The following is a 16,856-nucleotide window of genomic DNA, read 5'->3' on the forward strand; positions in this document are numbered from 1 at the left end:
ATGTTTAACCTACATATATGAATAGAACCTGACCCTTGTTGTTGTTTAGTCGCTCAGTCGTGTCTGACTCTATTCCAACCTCATGGACCATAACCCACCAGGCTCCCCTGTCCATGGGATTCTCCAGGCAAGAATACTGGAGTGGGGTGCCAGTTCCTTCTCCAGGGCATATTCCCAGCCCAGGGATCGAACCTGCGTCTCCTGCAATGGCAGGTGGATTGCTTACCACTGAGCTACCAGGGAAGCCCTCATTTTGACCCTGGGCATATGTAAAAGTTATGTAAAAGTTAAGTAAAAACATATGTAAAAGTTCTAGAACATCCACAGAGCTATGTGGATATGCTTGTCAACTTTCCTGATGTTCAAAGCAGCAACTGGTATGGGAAGATCCTGAGTGTGAGGGGGACAGGTGAAGTGCTAATAGGGGTAGAGTCCTGGTACATCTTTGCTTAGCCGTGTCTGGGAGTCAGAGTCCACAGAACTCAGAAGGCTGGTGATGCCCCAGGTACCTGACCTTCTGCGAGGGTGGGATCAGTGCTGTACTTGCTCTGGAAACTAGGATCTTAGGGACAAATTAGGGCCACATCATGCTTCCCAAGTGTTCAGGAGAGTTTTGAATTCAGACACTAACAGTTAGCTAGTTTCTTGTTTTCTAATTTTCTGATACCTTCCTGTTCATTCTATACTGGGATAAGTCGTGGAAATAGGGAAGGTGCATTCCTGTGTATGTCTGTGCATGTGTGTTTCAGAGTGCATTTCCACTGCTCTGGAGCTAAGGTTAATGCAAAGTTTCTAGTCTCTTAAACATGAACCTTCACATTGCCATAGCATGGGACCCTCAAGTACCATAGCTTTATTGCTGGGGATGGAGAAGGAACTCATAGCATTGATTTTAGAAATTCGTACCTTTGTTCATGTGTTTTGAACTTTATGTTCAGAAAACTGCTCAGAGATAATTCCCGTTGTCCCTCTTACCCAAGGACACTAACAGATGCCTAATGTAATTCCTCAAATCAGATCCACAGGGATGTGAACTGAGCTGGGACTCTCTTCCCCCTCGTGAACATCACCCCTTTCTGGTCCTCACCTTGCACCCTTGCGTTGCTTTGGGATCCAGTCAGTGGGATGCTGAAAACCCACTGTCCCGAGGTGGGAATACTTGGTTCCCATGGCAGCCAGTAGCCCGCCAGTCAATTACTGACTTCTTCTTGCTATGCTCTGAGAATTTCAGAAAATGTGCAAGTCCTCCTTTCGATATGATGGAGGGCACCCAATATTCTCGTTTTGTTTTCATGGATTAATAATTCCTTAGTCTTTCTTCTTTAGAGGACATTTAAAATACTTTTGGGCTTCCCTGGTGGCTTAGAAGGTAAAGAATCTGTTTGCAGTGTGGGAGACCTGGGTTCTCTCCCTGGCTTGGGAAGATCCAATATGGCAACCCCCTCCAGTATTCTTGCCTGGAGAATCCCCATGGACAGAGGAGCCTGGCAGGTTACAGTCCATGGGGCCGCAGAGTCAGACACGACTGAGCAACTAAGCACAAGCACATACAAAATATTTTTGATCCATCGTTTCAGTGATTTTAGCAGCATTATTGGAAAGAAAGTAGGAAATGTTAATGACCAGTTCCGTCTTATGAATATTCATTGAATATCCTGAATATTCATTGGAAGGACTGATGCTGAAGCTGAAATGGCCACCTGATGAGAAGAGTTGACTCACTGAAAAAGACCCTGATGCTAGGAAAGACTGAGGGCAGGAGGAGAAGGGGACGACAGAGGATGAGATAGTTGGGTGGCATCACTGACTCAATGGACATGGTTTTGAGCAAACTCCAGGAGATAATGAAGGGCAGGGAAGCCTGGTGGGCTGCAGTCCATGAGGTTGCAAAGAGTCAGACATGACTTGCAACTGAACAGCAACATATCTTATGAATGAGCAAACTGAGGCCCTGGTGGGCAAAATCCTTGGCTGTAGGGTGAGGCCTGGACCCTGCATCTCCAGGTATCAGGCCCACCCAGAATATGTCCAGTAAAATAAAAATAAAAAATGAGCACCTTTCCATGACATTTGTTTGTTTGTTTTTGGCTGTGCTGGGTTTTCATTGCAGGGGAGCTTAGTTGCCCATGGCACATGGGATCTTAGTTCCCCAACCAGGGATCAAACCTACATCTCCTGCATTGGAAGTCAGATTCTCAACCACTAGCCCACCAGGGAAGTCCTCTCTGTGACATTTTAAAATGAGACTCTAACAAGAATTTCCAGAGTGATAGGCTCAGGGATGAAGTCAAGTATTGGGCTGATGTCCCTGGACTGTGGCGGTCACCACTGAGGTGTGAAGGTCATGTTCCCTTTCCTTCCTGTTTTCCTTTGTATGAGATGGTGATTGTCATCTATTGAAAACTTGGAGAACAATAAGAAGCTGTGCTTTTGCTTGCCATGTTGCAGCTTCTCTCCTGGTTCCTCCTGGTGATGCTTTGCCCACCAGTTGTCAGCAGTTGGAAGACCATCTCTTCAGGATGCAATTATCTGGGGCTTCTCTGATGGCTCAGGGTAACGAATCTGCCTGCCAGTGCAGGAGACACAGGTTCCATCCCTGGTCTCGGAAGATCCCGCATGACATGGAGCAGCTACGCCCGTGTACCACAACTGTTGAGCCTGTGCTCTAGAGCCTGGGAGCTGCAACTGCTGAAGACCGTGTGTGCCCGGAGCTCATGCTCCACAATGAAAGAAGCCGTCACAAGGAGAAGCCTGCGCATGGCGACTGGAGAGTAGCTCGTGCTCGTCACAGCTAGAGAAAAGGCCACGCAGCAACGAAGACCCAGTGCAGTCAGAAAAAAATAATAAATAGATAGAGATGCAAGGCAGAATCTCATTAAGTCAAGATGAGCAACAGAACACGTGCTCTACGGAATATCAACGATTATAAAGATCCAAAATGTAACCAGCAATGCTACTAACCGTTTCTAAGGCAGGTACCAGCCCTGGCCTCTGGTATACAGGCTTCTCTTGAAGTTTCCCAAAATACCTCATCCCTATGGCCACTGCCCCAAAGAGCAGTCCCAGGGAAGGCCCTGGTGCGCGTGACATGGGCTGTGTCGTAAGAATGAGTAGGAACCCAGTTTTAACTTGAAAAGAAAATTCTTTAGACTTTGATGTTGGAGTATTCATGAGCATGCTTCTGGAAGAGCCTCGGGGTCTAAAGGCTGCAATTGCTCCAGATGAGGTGTCTCTTTTTCCAAGATCGTCATGGGATTCCTCTGATGGGGAAGGTGGGGAGGAAGATGAAGTATTAAGAGGCTTAGAGCAAGCCTTGTTTGTTCTATTGAGTGAATCCCTGCCACACCATGCAGGCATCCTCAGAGACAGAGCATCCTGTTTACATCAACGCATTGAATCGAAGAACCCATTGAATCATGAAGAACCCATTGAATCTCAAAGAACAACCCGCTGAATCACAAAGAACAGTTGAGGGAAGGAGAGAGGGGCCATAACACTGGCTTCCATCTGTGGCTCTGGGTCCCCCGCTCTGTTCACTGTCTCTTTGTACCTATGTTGTCTTGGCAAATAAAAGCTTTATTTTTGGTGATGTTTTTGGTACCTTCAATTATATCTTAGCCTAATCCAAACAGACCTCGTTAAAATCTTAGGCATTTTTTTTATATTGAGCTTCATGAGCTGTTTGTATATTTTGGAGATTGACCCTTGGTCAGTCGCTTCATTTGCAAACATTTTCTCCCTTTCTGAGGGGGTTTTGTCTCATTTATGGTTTTATTTGCTATGTGAAAAGTTTTAAGTTTAATTAGGTCCAATTTGTTTATTTTTGTTTGTATTTTCATTACTCTAGGAGGTGGGTCAGAAAAAGATCTTGCAGTGATTTATGTTGGAGAGTGTTCTTCCTATGTTTTTCCTCTAAGATTTTTATACTATCCAGACCGGGAGGCCTGGCGTGCTACGATTCATGGGGTCGCAAAGAGTCAGACACAACTGAGCGACTGAACTGAACTGAACTGAGTCTTACATTTAGATCTTTAATCCATTTTGAGTTTATTTTTGTGTATAGTGTACGGGAGTGTTCTAATTTCATTCTTTTACATGTAACTGTTCAGTTTTCCCAGCACCACTTATTGAAGAGGCTGTCTGTTCCCCTCTATATTCTTGTCCCTTTGACATAGATTAGATGACTATACTCGGATTAAAAAAGGAATACATATACAAGTATATAACTGAGTCAGGTTGCTATACACCTGAAACATTGTAAATCAACTTCAATTAAAAATACAAATTAAAAATTTAAGAAAATCTTCTATTACCACCTCTATCACTGAATGGAGTGGAGGAGTGGGGGAGGGGAGGAAGACAGTAGAATGAGGTAGGAAATTAGTTAAATAATAGAGAAACAAATCATATCTCCCCTAATTTGCTGGCCCTGTTCAAGGAAAAAAGTGAGAAAGAAACAAAACTGCATTATTTTTTTAATGGTGACTCACCTACCTTCTGTTTTATTTTGTATAATTTTCCCTCACCTACATGGCAAAACTAGAAAATGCAGGGAGGAGTTTGAAATTATAACCCGTTTTTTTTCTAACTTTACCAAGATGTGATGGGCACACGTCACTGTATAAATTTAAGGTATAAAATGTGATTAGATAATAGGTGTGTATTGCAGAATGATCACCACCATGAAGTTAACTGACATATTCATCGCCTCACATAGTTACCCATCCTTGTATGTGTGCAGTGAGAACTTTCAAGTGCACAATACAGCGTTATTAACTGCCCAAATGTACCATCCTACGCAGGATTGTCCAGTCACCATATGGCCCCTTAGATCCCAGAAGTTATCCTGTAATTGGAAATTTGCAGCCTGTGATCAATTTTCACCTTTCCCCCTTACACCCGCTCCAAACTCCTGGCAACCATCAATTGACACTCCATTTCTGTGACTTTGCTTTTTTTTTTTTTAAGATTTGAGATGTGAGTGAAATAATATACTATTTGCCTAAAGTATGTAAATTCACCCAAAATACTGTTTTTTATTTTTAAAAAATGGCAAAAGGAGAAGTTAGATAGTTAGATAGCATTGCCGATTCAGTGGCCATGAACTTGATCAAACACTTGGAGACAGGGGGACAGAGGAGCCTGGGGTGATACATGGGGTTGCAAAGAGTCGGACACGACTTGGCGACTGGGCAGCAACAGAAACAGCAAAGTGTAAGTGATTTGGGAAATTATTTTCACTTGTTTTGATGGTTTAAACTTTTAATGAACTCATTCCAGCTGGTGAGTTCCAGTGTTTGCTTGGCTTTTTTTGAAGGAGGAAGAAAACTGGTGGGCTGTCACTGTTTTTTCCCTTGGGTGTTGTCCAGTACTGTGGTCACCAGCCAAATGTGGCTTTTGAGCCTTAAAATGTGGTCATTCTAACTTGAGGTGGGCTCTAAGTGTAAAATATACACCAGATTTTTAAGATTTAGTTGAAAGAGACTGTAGAGTATCTCATTAATGCTTTTTATATTGCTTGTTTGCATGTTCAAATGAAAATGTGTTATATCTGTTGGATTAAATAAATACATTATGAAAGTTGCCTTCACTGGTTTATTTTTATGTTTTTAACCATGACCACTAGGAAATCGAAGATTACTTATGGAGCTTGTATGCCATCTCTGTTAGCTTTGTTCCATAGCATCCACTTAGTTTTTTTTTTTTTTTTAATTTGCATTTAGAGATTTTATTACATATTTGTTTTTAAATGTATTTATTTATTTTAAATGGAAGATAATTACTTTACAATACTGTGATGGTTTTGGCCATACATCAATATGAGTCAGCCATAGGCATATATGGGCTTCCCTGGTGGCTCAGCTGGTAAAGAATCTGCCTGCTATGTGGGAGACCTGGGTTCGACCCCTGGGTTGGGAAGATCCCCTGGAGAAGGGAACGGCTACCTCCTCTAGTATTCTGACCTAGAGAACTCCATGGACTGTATAGTCCATTGGGTCACAAAGAGTCAGACACAACTAAGTGACTTTGACATAGGCATCCGTGTGTCCCCTCCATCTGCAGCAAAGACACAGAGGTAAAGGACAGACTTTTGGATTCAGTGGGAGAAGGAGAGGGTGGGATGATTTGAAAGAATGGCACTGGGACATATATATTACCAGCGTTAGTTTTACTACTTGGATATTTAAAGCTTTGTTGAAATGTGTTTTCTTCCCTTTGATAAAGTAAAAGAAAAAAAATGAGGGTGTGAAAAAAATGGGAAAAATAGAGCTGATATGCAATTTCTCCATCAATGAGAACAGTGTGGTTTATAAAGAACCTTTCTTTCAGAACAGGAAGATCAGAAAGGAAGGGGAAGATCACTGAAGGGAGAGTGGTGGGGGGGTCTTCTGAGGCAGCTTGAGATTATTAAGAAGTCAAGTTTAAGCCACCATAAAAAATGAAAACTGTTGCCCCAAACCTGCATTTGGGGGTTTTGCTATGCTGTTGTTCAGTGGCTCAGTTATGTCCGACTCTTTGCAACCTCATGGACTACAGCACACCAGGCTCCCCCGTCCTTCGCTACTAGAGAAGAAAATGGCAAACCACCCCAGCATTCATGCCTCAAGAACCCCGTGAACAGTGTGAGGAGGGGTTTTGATATAAACACCTTCAACATCTGGCTCAGTGGTGGGATTCTCTCTGAGGAAAAGGTGTCACTTCTACAGGCATGGGCTTCCCCAGGTAGCCCAGTGGTAAAGAATATACCTGCTAATGCAGGAGACATAGTGAGACCCAGGTTTGATCCCTGGGTTGAGAAGATCCCCTGAAGGAGGATAAGGGAACCTACTCCAGTATTCTTGCCTGGAAGATTCCATGGGTAGAAGAGCCCGGGGGGCTATAGTCTTGCAAAAGAGTCAGACACAACTGAGCACTCACATGCATACACACACACACACACACACACACACACACACACACACACAGTACAGGGATGAACAAAATCCTTTAAAACAGATTCCCTATGTTTGGAGATTTCATATTTTTTATGAACTAAATTTGCAAACTTCTCCGATATGTAGTATTCAGAATGATACATTTTCTCACCCCATTTTCTTAGAGGTAAAACAACCCTTCAAACACTGTTTTAATCTCTGTTTTTGTCTGTACTTGTTCTGCAGACTAAGATCAATACAACTATATATTTTGGTCTGTATGGGAAATGCAATTTACTTATGCAGTCTGTAAAATTTCAATTACATAAGTCCTATGTGGTTCCATTACACAGTTTGTAATTAGGTGTTTTAAGGTATGTTAAGAATGCAAGAAGTAGTATATGGGGTATTTCATAGTAGTAGTTAAAAAACAGAGAACAAAAATTTAAAATAGCTGCAGTAATAAATGCTACCAGAGAGCATTTTCTTTTGTGAACAATATTTTACAGATTTCTATTTAAGTCCAAATGAATAAAGTGATATAATTTGGAGCGGTCTTTCTCATCCAAGGTTTGTGGTGGCTTCTGAAGTGGGTCATTTTCAAGGAGCCTTATTCCAGGTAGACTCAAAAAAAATTTGATTTTGGTGGAGGCAAAAACAAAACAAAAAAACCAAAGTAAAATAAAGTACCCATTGTTGTGGATGATCAGGGATAGATTTTTAAAGCTACTCAGTCTCTCCCCATCTCCTAAAATGTTTTTGTAATCTTGTGTTTATCAGTTGTGCTGAAGGAAAAATAATTTTAGTTTATATGAAACACAAACAGAAAAGTTAAATTTCTGAGGAAGAATTGGTACCATGTTATAGTCAATCCAATAAATGCTGTATTTAAGCAGCTTGTGAAAACCCATTCATTACCTTCTCAGAATGGCATTTACCTGAAAGACCCACTGGGGGTAATTTCTCGGTTATTCTTTAGGACCAATCCGCCACTGCTCTTCTCAGTGAGTGCAGTTAATCGAGAGAGTTTTAGGCTGGGTTGAGAATTCTTAGACAGGAAAATATCTAGTATTTTCCTGGTAAATTTAAGTTTCATGAAACTGTAACAGTTTGTTGAATTAAGAGCGGATTCCCTGAGATCTATTTGGAGAATGGATATTTTCGCATAGTGAAAGGAAAGTTTGGCATAGTGAAAGAGTGTGGAGGACAGAGGAGCCTGGCGTGCTGCAGTCCACGGTGTCGCAAACAGTCGGACATGACTGAATGGCTAAACAGTTTTCACATAACTGGATAATACTGATTGTGCCATCCCATTGCTTTTCCAACTGTTTCTTGTCTTGTCTTTATCTGAAAATGATTATATTGCTTCAGGTCTATGCTTCATGGAAATTGTAGAGAATAACTCGATTCATTGATCAAGTCATCACTGGCTTGCTCTTGGTCTAGAGCTTAACAATTTTTTTTTTTCGGCCGTGCTGAGTCTCCTTGCACGGGCTTTCTCTGGTTGCGGTCGGGGACGCCTCTCTAGTTGTGGTGCGCAAGCTTCTTATTGCAGCGGCTTCTCTTGTTGCAGAGCACAGGCCCTAGGGCGCGCAGGCTTCAGGATCTGTGGTTCCCAGGCTCTAGAGCACGTGCTCAGTAGTTGCGGTGCGGGGGGCTTAGTTGCCCCGAGGCATTTGGGAGCTTCCCCGATCAGAGATCAAACCCACATCTCCTGCGTTGGCAGGTGAATTCTTTACCACTGAGCCACCAGGGAAACCCTAGAGCTTACAATTTAAAGTTGCATTTTCCTCTTTCAAACTCTCCAGTCTGAGACTTGCTGTAAGTCTATGTAGGCCAAGGTGCAAAACAAGGTTATAATCAGAAATGTAAATATGATATAATCGCTGAGAAATATTTCCCATTTCTGTTTTCAGAAAACTCTCAGTGAAACGCAGTGTACAGGGACCACTCACTTCACGCTTTTGTGTATGACAGCTTTGAACACATGATTAATGTCACATTTTCATTCCTTTCATGAGAGCGTTAGACCAGGGAATTCAGCTATGGATGCGGATCCAACTTCCAAAACCGGCTGCTGTTTACTTGCTAAGTCATGTCTGACTCTTGGAAAGCCCACGGACCTCAGCCTACCAGGCTCCTCTATTCATGGGATTTCTCAGGCAAGAATCCTGGAGTGGGTTGCCATTTTCTCCTCCAGGGATCTTCCCGACCCAGGGATCAAGCCTGTGTCTCCTGCACTGGCAGGCAGATTCTTTACTGCTGAGCCACCAAAGGAGCTCTGTAAGCAGGGGCCCAGCTGAAACAATAGAGGGAGGCTCTGGGTTAGTGAAGTGAAAGGGTTAGTTGCTAAGTCTTGTGTGACTCTTTGCGACCCTATGGACTGTAGCCCACCAGGCTCCTCTGTCCATGGAATTCTCCAGGCAAGGATACTGGAGTGGGTTGTCATTCCCTGCTCCAGGGATCGTCCCTGAACCAGGGATCCAACCTGGGTCTCTCGCACATGCAGACAGATTTTTTACCTTTTGAGCCACCAGGCAAACTCCAAATCAAACCAGATTCCACCATAAAGGGGGAATGTATTGGCTCATATAAATAAATTCTTGTAGGTCTGGCCTTAGTGTGATGGTAACAGGGACTCCAGGTCACCTGGCCACCTGGACAGTCTTTCTCTTTCAGTTTTGTCTTTCTCCATGTGATGACTACCTTCTCATCAAAGGTCACAGACAACTGGGCTTTCTGTCTCTAGAACCTCGTCCCTATTAACAGAGATCTACCCTGCCAGCCCCAGGCAGAAGACATTTTGAAGGAAGGACTGTGATTGGCCCAGGGATTTGGAGAACTGTGATTGGATCAGCCTGTGTCTCATGACCAGCTGACGGTATGAGCAATAGAGTCTATTAGCAGAAGAAAGCAGGGAGAGTAAACTCACTGGGAGAGATGGCCATCTCCACCTGTGCCGATCATATGTCATTAAGGGAAGCTCGATCCTTGATAATCAAACATATAAATAATACAGTGGGGGTGGAGCTGGTGATGCCAAGTTGAAGCCTCAGGATGAAGAGAAGGGCATTCTGGGGAGAGACAGAAGGCCCCCAGGTGAAGCGACCACCTACACATAACTGAGTCTAGGGTGATAAGAGAGGTACATGCCTACTTTTATTTTTTCTTTTTTCTTCAAGTGTAGTTGATTTGCAATGCTGTGTTAGTTTCTGCTGTACAGTGAAGTGACTCAGTTATACATATATACATATTTCAGTTATCCATATGTATATATATTTCTTTTCAGATTCTTTTCCATTATGGTTTATTTCAGGATATTGAATATAGTTCCCTGTGCTATACAGCCGGACCTTGTTATTTATCCATCCTACATATGATAGTTTGCATCTGGTAATCCCAAACTCTTCGTATGATCGTCTCTAGATCCATCCATGTTTCTGCAGATGGCATTGGTTCATTCTTTTTTGTGGCTGAGCAGTATTCCATTATATATATGGACAACAGCTTATTTATCCCCTCATCTGTTGATGGACACTTGGGTTGCTTCCATATCTAAGCTATTTAGTAGTCCAGCTTAATCATATACAATAGGACCTGGCTGTTTATCCATCCTATATATAAAAGCTGGCATCTGCTAATCCCAAACTCCCACTCTCTTCTTTCCCCACCCCCAGCAGATGCCTAGTCTTGGCCTGTGTTCTGTAGACACTCGGGAGCCTTTGGAAACTGTAAGCAGGGAGGTGACTCGCTCTGGTTTTGCTCTCTAGTGAATCCATGATTGGAGAGCTTCTAAACCCTTTTACACCATCCCTCAGGACACTGATAATGTTTGAATAGTCCTCTGCGTAAAATCAAAGCTGTGGTTTTTCCAGTAGTCATGTATGGATGTGAGAGATGGACCATAAAGAAGGCTGAGCACCGAAGAAGAACTGATGTTTTCAAATTGTAGTGCTGGAGAAAATTCTTGAGAGTCTCCTGGATTGCAAGGAGATCAAACCAATCAATCCTAAAGGAAATCAAACCTGAATATTTATTGGAAGGACTGATGCTGAAGCTGAAGCTCCAATGCATTGGCCACTTGATGTGAAGAGCCAACTCATTGGAAAAGAGGCTTATGCTGGGAAAGACTGAGGGCAGGAGGAGAAGGGAGCTGCAGAGGGTAAGATGGTTAGACAGCATCACTGACTCAATGGACATGAATTTGAGCAAACTCCAGGAGATGGTGAAGGACAGGAGAGCCTGACAGCTGAACAACAGTAAGAACCGTGGTGGAAACTAGAAGGCAGGGCCTCAGGCTTGCTAGATGCCTGGGGATGAGGAGTCTGTCCAGGCAGGAGCGTGGGAATGTGTGTCCAGCAGCAGAGCGAAGGTGCCCGCATACTAGTCTAGGCAAGAGAAGGTGGGAATGTATACCCGGATGCAAATAGTGAATATTGTGAGAAGGGAAGGGAAAACAGATGGCAAAGCGTAATTAAAATCCACAGCAGTCCTCACATCTCATGTTAGCCCTTGTTTTCACTCTCCAATAGATCTTTAAATAACACGATTCAAGTGTCAGCTCTTTTTCTCTTTCATTCTTCCTCATCTGAACCTTCTTCCTGGGCTCCCTTGGTTTCCTCAAACTTTCATGTATTTTGAAATCACCTGAGAAAGTTGCTGTGGATACAGAATCCCAGGGCCCCACCAGAGATTCTGAGTCCATAGGTCTCAGATGGGGGTCTTGGCATTTGGGTTTTTCCAAGGACTACTTAGAATCATGTGATCTACAGACTATACTTTTAGAAATACTTCTTGGCTACTAGCATGAGGAGCAGGAAGACTTCCAGAAGGTGGCAGCCTCCGATGAGGGTCTCGGTTAAATCCTGGGAACACTCTGCCCGTTCACTGGTGCAGGGTTGTCACATAGCAGCTGATTCTCATACCTGTCTGCAACCCTCTCCCAATGTCCGCCGGGCGTTCTCCAGCTGGAAAACTGTAATTCCATCACTGTGATCTTAGTCCAGTCTTCCTGTCCCTCATGCCTTCATCACCAGTCCTCAACTAGAGTCAGTGGACACCACGGGTCCCCTGATGCCTTGTATTTCATATCACACTTTTGACAATGAGCTGTGGCCTCTTATGTGTTTTTGCTCAAAACCATGATTGCTTTGTGTGTGTTAAGTCGCTGCAATCGTCTCTGACTCTTTGCGAGCCTGTGGACCGTGGCCCACCAGGCTCCTGTGTTCGTGGGATTCTCCAGGCAAGAAAACTGGAGCAGGTTGCCATTTCCTCCTCCAGGAGATCTTCTTGACCCAGGGACCAAACTTTAGGAGCCAGAAAATGAGCTATAAATAATAAGTTGAATAAGTTGATTCAATTCAAATAAGTTGAATTGAACACATCCAAAGGAGAAAAATACAAAAGATGTGGAAAATCCATGAAATGGACAAGACTTCATGAATAACCAAGCATCTATATTTGTTGGAATTTATTTCATTTTGAAATTTTAAGAAAGGTTGTTCAGTTTTTGTGGTTGGATATTTCTTTGCAAAACATTTTTTTTTTTTCATTTTCTCATGTGTCAAACTCTCTCTGGGTTGTCAGGTTTACTGGAAGAGGCGATCCGTTATATAGTAATCCGTGCCCTGGAATAATTAATTTACCTCACATGAGTGAGTACTTTATTCTGAGAACATGCAGTGTACCCTGAGTCACCGCAGACCTGGCTTTAATCAGTGCAGAGAAAGCTTGTTAATTGTCCTTCGTCTTTGCTAATGCTCGGCTCTGATTAGTGGAGCAGGCTTTTATGTTTGATGAAGACTTTATGGAGAATATGCAACTGTTGTTTGGGCTGTCTTTTCCTGCAACTGAATCCATACGTTTTAAGATCACACACAGGCATGGCATGGACACCGAAGACTTTTGCAACATCCTTTCTCTCAGTACAATTCTAATTCTAAACAGTTCAGTTCTAAATAGGTCTCCCAATGTTGCAATTGAAATTAGAGAATTGATCACTCTTGAAAAACATAAAAGCGCTTGTATTCATAAAGTGAATGAACTGAGTCATGGCTACACAGTATGGAGGTAAACACAGATAACGTGTGTTCGTATTTTTTCTTCACAACTAGAAGTCTGCCTTCTCCACCCACCATCTGTATGGAGGCCTTTCTCTTCGGTTCTACAGTTGCCAACTGCCTAGTGAAGGATTCTGGGTCTCCATTAAGCTAGACTCAGCCAGCAGCTAGATGGCTCAGAGGAAAGAATTCACCTGCAAGGCAGAAGACCTGGGTTGATTCCTGGGTCGGGGAGATCCCCTGGAGAAGGAAATGGCAATCCAGTCCAATATTCCTGCCTGGGAAATCCCATGGACAGAGGAGCCTACCGGGCTACAGTCCATGGGGTTGTAAAGACTTGGACACGCCTGAGTGGCTTACACTTTCACTTTCAGCCAGCAGCAGGCGAACATACACGTGGTACCACTGCGTGCAGGAAGCCGCGGTGGAGGAATAGGGCCAACCCCGGCTTGGAGAGCCGGCATGCTGGTGGAAAGGAAGCGAATGTTGTTTCATTGACCAACAGGGTGGAGGCGTGGAGTACAATAAGGAAAAAAGTGTTGGTTGGAGTTTTCTGTTCAGAAAATAGTCCAATGACAGATTATCAGAATAGAAAGTCTGTTTCCCCCCCTGAAGACTGTTGAGACAGTATTAGCTGGCCTGAAATTTTTCTATACTGCATTGGGACAGTGATGAAGAAAAACAATCTCAACTGCTGGTGAATCTAAAACCCACTAATTATCGTGCTTTAGCTTCTCCATCTCTAAATTGGTGATAATATGTTAAACCCTAATATGGGTTTAACAAAGTGGAGGGCACTGATGAATTCTGTATGTACCCTCCCTCCACGTAGTCCCATGGAATAGAACCTAAGACTTGTTCAAAGGTGGACCTGTTTGGGGAGATTATATGGACCAAGTGCTGCAGTGGATTTTGAAAACCAAAAACCATTGTGGGAAAGCAGGTGACTGTAGTCTCTAGGTTGTGCCCATCCAGATCTGTCCTGCATGTGTACTTATGACTTCTTTCTGAAATACAGATCTGTCGATGATACTCCACCATTCCCGTGAATAAGGCATCCTTGGATCCATGTTGTCATCATCTGAGGATACATTAGCGAGGTGCCAGGCACTGTGATAAGCATTGACGACACTGTTTCCCCCATGAAGCTTCCAGTTGGGCCGGGGAGATAAACTTTAATTATATTGTTGAAGATGTAATCTCATATTTTCCCCTCCAGCCTATAGAATAGGCTCTTAAGCATCACATATTCAATATAAGAGTGTCACGTGTCATTGTTGTTCAGTTGCTAAGTCATGTCTGACTCTGCGACCCCATGGACTGCAGTACACTTGGCTTCCCTGTTCTTCACCATCTCCCAGAGTTGGCTCAAACTCATGTCCATTGAATAAGTGATGCTATCAAAACATCTCACCCTCTGTTGCCCCCTTCTCCTCCTGCCTTCAATCTCGCCCAGCATCGGGGTCTTTACCAATGATTTGGCTCTTTGCATCAGGTGGCAAAAGAATTGGCGCTTCAGCTTCCATATCAGTCCTTCCAATGAGTGCTCAGGGTTGATTTCCTTTACAATTGACTGGTTTGAGCTCCTTGCTGTCCAAGGGACTCTCAAGAGCTTACTCCAGCACCACAGTTCAAAAGCATCAATTCTTCTGTGCTCAGCCTTCATTATGGTCCAACTCTCACATCTGTACATGAGTACTGGAAAAACCATAGCTTTGACTGTAGGGATCTTTGTCAGCAGAATGGTGTCTCTCCTTTTTATTACACTGTCTAGGTGTGTCATGTGTGTGCCTCCCTAATTGGAGGGAAACTAGTGCTGCAATCCACGGGGTTGCGAAGAGTCAGATACGACTGAGCGACTGAAAAACAACAAAGCTCATTTGTAGTTTTGTGTACATAGGGTGTTATTGAAGGGGAGATGGTTTGACTGGCTTAGAGTACCGTGTGGCAAAGAAAGATCCCTGTTTGCAGTGAAGTACCTCCTGGCCTTTGTTTGAGAGGTCGTGTGCATTGACCTGTACGTGACAGGTAGAAAGTGACCCTTGCAACACTCGTCCCCAGCCTGAGCAGTGCAGCCACATCGAAAAGATGCCCACGTTTCCCTGCCAAGGGCGCCGTGGGCTCTGGGTCCCTGGTACCTGCCGAGGCTGTTTCTCACCCTGGAGGATCGCACCTGTGCTGGTCGGAGGCAGTGTTGAGTTACAGGGAGGTTGTCTGGCAGACCGAAGCCTCACTCGGTGTCATGTTAAGGACACAAAGCAATGGAAAATGATCCTGTGAACATTCATGTAAAATTCATGTATTTTTTAAATTCCTACAGCAAAGCCGTAGTTTTCAATAATTTCTGAATAGAAATTTTTGTTAAATCGCTCCCTGAATGAACTAAAGATTACTTTTCACCTGTGTGGTTTATATTTTTCCCAGTGAATGAACATGAGCATGATCTCAGAGGGAAATAAATAACATGCTCACAAAACAACTTTCTTTAACCTTTCAAAACTCACTTCTTGAATAATAAGAAAAAATCCAAATCCAAGTGGGACTGAGGGAAATAGGGTTAGTGTGAGACAAGTAGGGGCTTCAATACTCCATTGTTATTTAGTCGCTAAGGCGTGTCCTACTCTTTGCAATCTTATGGACTGCAGTCTGCCATTCTCCTCTGTCTATGGGATTTCCCAGGCAGAATACTGGAGTGGGTTGCTGTTCTATTCTCCAGAGAATCTTTCTGACCTAGAGATGGCAGGTGTTTTTTTTTTTTTTTTTGTATATATTTTTTACTTTACAATACTGTATTGGTTTTGCCATACATTGACATGAATCCGCCACAGGTGTACATGAGTTCCCAACCCTGAACCCCCCTCCCACCACCCGGCAGGTGTGTTTTCTGCTGTTGAGACACTGGTGGGTTCTTCGATTCTGTAGCTGATGGTTTATTATTAAAAATAAAAGTGATTGGATAGTTAGGTTGCTTCCACATCTTGGCTATTATAAATAGTACTGAAGTGAACACTCAGGTGTATCTTTTTGATTTGTGGTTTTCTCTCGACATATGCCTGGGAGTGGGATTGCTGGATCATACGGCCACTCTATTGTTAGTTTGTTGAGGAACCTCCTCACTGTTGTCCATAGTGGCTGCTCTGATTTACGTTCCCAATGACAGGGTGGGAGTGTTCGTTTTTGTCCACACCCTCTCTAGCATTTATTGTTTGTAAATTTTTTGATGATATCCATTCTGATTGGTGTGAGATGATAACTTGATTATAGTTTGGATTTGCATTTCTCTAGTAATTAGTAATGTTGAGCATCTTTTCATGTGCCTCTTGGCCATCTTTATGTTTTATTTACTCCAATAAAAAACTTTAAAAAATTCTATACAACTAACAAGGACCTACTGTGTAACACAGGGAACTCTGCACAATATTATGTAACAACCTAAATGGGAAAAGAATTTGAAAAAGAATAAATACACATATATGTATAACTGAATCACTTTGCTGTACACCTGAAACTCACACCACAATGTTAATCAACTATACTCCAACACAAAATAGAAAGTTAAAAACATAGAGGTCAAGAGAAAGGAGCATAAAGAGCTCTGTGGGCCCAGAGTTTTGGAAATGTGGGGAAAACAAACAAAACAGTTTCCTTCCTTTTGGAATTTTCAGAGCCTATGAATACATTTTGAATTTCCCAGAAGTGAATATAGTAGATAAGCACTGGGTTGGTCCAAAAGTTTTTTCAGATTATTTCCATGAGATGTTAATGGAAAAACTTGAACAAACTTTTGGGCTAACCCAGTAGAAATGAGAACTAGAAGTAGGGCATCAGAGTCACAATGAGTAAGTAGGTCCCGGAGATGCAGGATGAGGGACAGAAGATGACT

At 43.1% G+C, this 16,856-nt stretch overlaps 1 protein-coding gene across 1 annotated transcript in view; it reads left to right on the plus strand.

Annotated features, from left to right (window-relative positions):
* Positions 1-16,856, plus strand: part of SLC9A2 (solute carrier family 9 member A2) — an 88,719-nt gene that overhangs the window by 36,073 nt on the left and 35,790 nt on the right. The window lies entirely within an intron of this gene.

The sequence above is a fragment of the Budorcas taxicolor genome, chromosome 11 (genome assembly GCF_023091745.1).
Source record: "Budorcas taxicolor isolate Tak-1 chromosome 11, Takin1.1, whole genome shotgun sequence".
Taxonomy (NCBI): Eukaryota; Metazoa; Chordata; class Mammalia; order Artiodactyla; family Bovidae; genus Budorcas; species Budorcas taxicolor.